Source organism: Nannospalax galili, unplaced genomic scaffold (assembly GCF_000622305.1).
Source record: "Nannospalax galili isolate Female #2095 unplaced genomic scaffold, S.galili_v1.0 scaffold1601, whole genome shotgun sequence".
NCBI classification, from domain to species: Eukaryota; Metazoa; Chordata; class Mammalia; order Rodentia; family Spalacidae; genus Nannospalax; species Nannospalax galili.
In genome coordinates, this window is record NW_008344661.1 from 431,627 (window position 1) to 437,542 (window position 5,916).

Genomic DNA, 5,916 nt, shown 5'->3' on the forward strand with positions numbered 1-5,916 from the left:
AGAATATGTGTGGCACTTGAGATAATTTGTGGAAGTTAGTTTTCTCCTTCCATCAAACTCAGGTGGTCAGGCTTGGTGCCAAGTGCCTTTACCTGCTGAGCCATCTCACTGATCCCTGTACAGTGTTTTAAGAATGCAAACAAACAGATTTTATTAAACTATTCAGTACACAGTGTATTTTTTGCATATCAGATAAGACAGTATTAGTTTTCATCCATGAGTACAGCTAATGGGCCACTTACTACTCCAGAGTATGCTAAACAGTTTGCATGTAGCATAACATTTTGTCCTCATCACAAATCTACCAGATAGGCACAATTATTATCCCTATTTTAGAGGTGAGGTTACATAGGTTCTGCGACCTGTGACTTGCCCAAGATCACATACTGGCAGATCTTGGTGCTAGGTTTCAAGCTTAATTCTCTATCTTAAGTTTGGAGGGAAATATTTTCCTTGAACTGACAGGTCTCTCAGGGAAGGCAGTAGGATCATCAGAGCTTTTCTTTGTATATGTGGCCTATCCTGTGTATGAGCTTTCCCTTTTCTTTTTCCATTTATACAGAAGAGCTTATTGAGCTCGTGGTTCCAGAGGCTGGATAGTTTACTACTGAGGTGCCCGTGTGCGATGAGGTGAGGGGCATGCCTTCCTGCAGAATCACCACATCGCTGGACACGTTGTAAGGAGAAAGTAAAGAACGCGACAGAACGTTCTCTTGCAAGGGCCTGTTGAGATCACTGTGGAGGAACAGCATTACCTGCATGCCGGAGAGGCCAGCAGGGCCTGCAGTCCCACTCTGCAACGTGGTATCCAGGTCTGTGCCCTGTGAAATACTTTCCTAGGTGAGGTTGAATTAGTGAGGCTCACCACTGTGAACGGGAATGAAGTGCGGGCTGTTTTTCAGGCTGGGAGTTGGCTGCTACTGGGCTTGTATCCAGCCCGGGCTGGAGCTTTCAATACACATAATGTTCTTCATGCTCAGTGGCTCATCTGAAGTCCTGAAATTTACCCCTGGGGCTCTGAGCTCCGGAGCTGAAGTATTAGGAGAGGGTGAGTGTCAAGGGAGTGGTCGGTTCGGCAAACCCAAGCTTTCCATATAGGGGGAGGATTCAGCCATCAGGCTCCATTTTCCTGGAAACTTTTCTTCTTTCTTTTGGATATTCTATCTGACTGGGATTATCACATTTTGATTTTCTTGGAATGGCCCAGGGCTCAGACTGTGGAAAATGGAAAGCTAGTGTGAATATTCTTTCCCCTCTCAGGGATGCAGAGTCTTATTACTTTGTATTTGCAGCATTTTACTATTTTTTTAATGCCATGGGCAACATGGAGCTAAACATGTAACACTATCATTTTGCCTTTCTGGGATTTCCCTCAGAGTTTCCAATAAGCTATTGTTTATAATTTATAACTTACTCTATTTCCATAAAATTGAAGTACTGCACAGCAGGAAATAAATGTAATATGGTACAATTGTAAGCAATAATTCAAATATAGAGCCATTCTCAATTAAAAGATTGTAAGTAGATATATTGATTACCTAGGATTATTCAGTGATTATATCTGGGATTTAAATTTAGTTTTGAGTGTCTCAGAAACTAAGGGAAGGAAAATATGGTTTTATAGTCTTTTGAACTGAAAAAGGATATAAGTTGTTCTTGTAGACACTGTACTCTGCTGGAGACAAAATTCTAGCAGAAGAAATGTCTAAGTTTTGTGTTATAGAAACACATGAGAATACAGATATGTGCCTCCCCTTAATGCAGATATAGGTATATGTTTACAAATATTAGTCCTGCTGTATGTATACATAAAACATAACATACATATTGTTTTAAGCAGATTAATGGCCACCCAACTATTCCCACAGTATATTTCCTGGAGTTTGGTAGTAGGCTGGGGAATTATTTGGGACACTAATCATCTGGCACTAGAATAGGATATTATCCTGGATTATATGGGTTGACCCTATGTGATCACAAGGTCTTGAAAAATGGAGGAAGGGACCAGAAGATGTCAAAGAAACCCAAGGATGTTAGCTTTGACAGTACAAAGAGAGGAACATGAGTCAAGTAAGGAATGAGGAGTTCTTTAAAAACTAGAAAAAGCAAATAAGTACAGTCTCTCCTGGATTCTCCAGAAAGGAGTACAGCTATGCTGATACCTTGGTTTTTAGCTCTAAGAAACCCATGTGACATTTGATCTAAGCAAAATAGGCAATAAACTCATTTTGGCCACCAAGTTTGTGGTAATTTACTATCTCAGCAGTAGAAAAACTACTTATTACTGCAACTCACATAGAGTTGTGGATATACATAGGCATATGGCCAGAAAGATGGCTCAGCAGCTAACAGTACTCACCACCAAACATGAAGACTTGAATTCAATCCCTTGAATCCACATGGTGGAGGAAAATATTTTTTTTCATTTGTTACATTGATAATTTTCTGAAGTAGAACTTTCTAAGAATGACTCCTCTTATCCTCATGAATCCTTATTATAGAAAGAGTCCTTCCTTATTTGGGTAGAATCTTTATTTCACAGTTGTTTTAATCTGTTCAAGGTCACAAAGGTAGTGACAGACTCAAGATGAGGATACATATTCTGCCTTCACGATGAGTTCATCTGAAGTGGGACTGGCACTTAGCTGTCACCTGCAAAGTGAAAAAGAGAGATGCAGTCACTGCTCTGGGCTGACCTCCGAAAGGCCCTTCTCTAATTCTTTTGACTTGTAGAAGGCAATGACTACTCATGTTCTGAAAGCTGATCGTGGGCTGGAGGCACCCTGGAGGGGTTTGGGTGAGGGACAAATTATCTCATATTGTACCATTTTCTTGTAGTTTACTGTGTTATTATTTAATTCCTTGGATATTTGTAATACATGTAAGGCTTAGAGATTTGATTAGCTTTAGGTTTCCATTACTGAGCTTCTTCAATGAAGAGAATTTGTCTTTATTTTAACATTTAAAAATTTTATTATTTTTATTTTATGTGTATGAATGTATTGTCTGCATGATATAAGTATACCCACGTCCTACAATGCCTGCGGAGGTCAGAAGAGGGTGTCGGATCCCCTGAAACTGGAGTTATGGACAGTTGTTAGCCATGTGGGTGCTGGGAATTGAATCTGGGTCCTCTGCAAGAGCAGCCTGTGCTCTTAAGAGCTGAGCCATCTCTCTAGCCCCTGTATTTTAACATTTTTGATAATATGATTCAGGTCTCACTTGTAGACTACCCTGTAACATGAAAGTTTGGTTCACTCTCTCTTCTTGAAGAGAAACACTAGCCTATGGCAACCCCAAAAGCATCAACTCAAATCCACGAGTGTAAAACAACCAGCAGGGAAGGAACTACACCATGATGATGGTAGCACAGTAAATTTCTTCTGATTTCTGAAGAGTTCACTCAGAAAGTCACTTTCTAGTCTCATTTTCCTTTTTAAAACGTTGCCTTTTGATCATCTCTGCTTAAGAGTTCAAGTACTACATGTTTTTTATTAGTTGAATTGGTTCAGAATGATGGTGGTCTGCTAAGTCAGAGAAATGTCTGGCAATTTGATAAGCTTTTTTGCAGATTTAAAAAAGTCATTGAATTTCTCACAGCTCTGTGAGAAGTGAGCTCTGTCTTCCAGCTTAAACCTCAGTGTTTTTATAGCATTTTTGGAAATTTGTTTAATAAATAGAAAGGGAAAAAGCAGCTTTTGTTTTTTGCCAGTGCTCACAAATGCTGGCATTGCCCTACACAAAAGAGGAAATTGCGTGATAATAAAAAATTTAAAAGTGGGTCTTGGGCTAGACAGATGATTCAGCAGTTAAGAGCACTTACTATACTTGCAGAGGATCTGAGTTTGGTTCCCAGAACACAAATGGCAACTCACAACCACCACACAACTCTAGTTCCAGGGAATCTGATGCCTCCATAGGCCCCTGCACACATGTGGTACACATAAACTTATATAAATATGTACACATATACATAAAAATAAATAAATAAGGAGCCCCTTGTCTCAATAGAAGGGAGAATACTTCAGACCTCATTTAAAAGCTAAATCATATTGGCCCCTTTAATCTTTGGTTATACTTTCCTTTTGGGTGTTTAAGGCCATAGAGTTGGCCCAGATAAACCAATTTATTTTTACTCTTAAGGTCATTTGAATATAATTTTTTAAGAGTCCATATGTATAGCTAAAGGCTACATAACAAGCAACAAAGTCAGATAGGAGATACTTTCTTTTGCGTTATTGGCCAGGGTGGCCCAAGTGACTCCCAGATAGTAACCCAGCACAGAACTGGGAAAATGAACAGCAGACCCCAATCTTATCTAAAGGAATATTGACAACTGATTTCTGCTAGATGAGGAGAAGCTGACCCTCCTAAAACAAAGACCTCTAGATAGGCTGACTAGATTCACCAGATGGACAAGTAGTGGGGAACGGCTGGGGGTGATGTCAGCGGACAGTAGCGGGGATAACAGAGTATAAGGGCTCTTGTGAGGGGAGGGAGGCTATGGGAGGGTGCCATCTGGGAAGTGGGTGTATAGTTGAATAAGATGGTTTGGGATGTTCTGTGTGGTATACATACACACAAGTTTGGGACGTTCTGTGTGATATACACGCACAAAAAAATCAACAAATTTTTAAAAGTGAATTATATTTGAGGAGGAAGCATAAAAATTATGTCATGTTAATTAGTAGAGGTGATAAACATTACCACTGAAACCTATCCGATGACTTTGTAGACATACACAAGTACCAAGGATTCGAGTGCAACCAACTATGACCACTAATAATCAGATACATAGAGATTAGAGACGCATGTGCTAACATCTCAGTGTTAGCAAAAACAATGAGTCTTTCTGTAAGTAACAGTATATTTTAAAATGAAATGTAGATATTTTTAAAGGTTAAAACTCATTCAATTTTATGTCTTACAGGGCTTATACTGACTTCAATAATATATAACTGTATTAATTTAACTGTGAACCTCAAAATTTACAGCTAATTTTGAAAGAGAAGCACCTTTGCTCTGGAAATTGTTATTGAATATGTTAATGCTGTAATGTAATGCTTCTAATCATGTGGTTCTTCCAAAAATTAATATTTAAAAATGTAGGAAACAGGATATTTTAAAATGAAATGGAGATCTTCTTTAAAGGGTAAAAACTCATTCAATTTTATATCTTACAGGGTTTACCCTGAGTTCAATATTATATAACTATATTAATTCAACTAGGAACCTAAAAATTTACAGCCACTTTTGAAAGAGATGTATCCTTGCTCTGGAGTGTGTTACTGAATATGTTAAAGCTGTAATGAAATGCTTCTTCTAATCATGTGGTTATTAAATTTTTTGAAAATTAAAAAAATAATAATTCATCAAAGTATAAAAAATTGCTCCTTAATAATTAGTAGATGTGAAAAACATTACCATTGAAATCTACCTGATGACTTTATATCCATGCTCAGATGCCAAGGAGCTCAGAAAGTAACTGACTGTGACTAGTAATAATCAGATATATAGAGATTAGAAATGCATGTGCAAACATCTTAGTGTCAGTTGCATTAAAAATGATTTTTTCTGTATGAAACTGTGATTTTAATAATGAAATGGAGATCTTTTCTAGAGGTTAAAACCTCATTTAATTTTATGTCTTATACGGTTTATACTGAGTGCAATATTGTATAACTGTATTAATTCAAATGTAAACCTAAAAATTTACAGCCAATTTTGAAAGAGATGCATCTTAGCTCTGGAAGTTATTATTGAATATGTCAATGCTGTTGTAATAAAATGCTTCTTTTAATTATGTGGTTATTAAATAAATAGTTAAAAAAATAAAAGCTGAATCATTCTTTGGTTGTTTGAATAGCACCTAACAATGAATTATAGCAGATGAACCAAACTCTTTTGGGAGATAAA

At 37.5% G+C, this 5,916-nt stretch overlaps 1 long non-coding RNA gene across 1 annotated transcript in view; it reads left to right on the top strand.

Moving 5' to 3' along the window:
• Window positions 1-3,038, top strand: part of LOC115071679 — a 30,602-nt gene extending 27,564 nt beyond the window's left edge. Inside the window, exons 3-4 of the long non-coding RNA XR_003850776.1 lie at window positions 563-812; window positions 2,562-3,038. This is a non-coding gene — a long non-coding RNA (uncharacterized LOC115071679). The remainder of the gene's footprint in view (window positions 1-562; window positions 813-2,561) is intronic.
• Window positions 3,039-5,916: the final 2,878 nt, after the last annotated feature.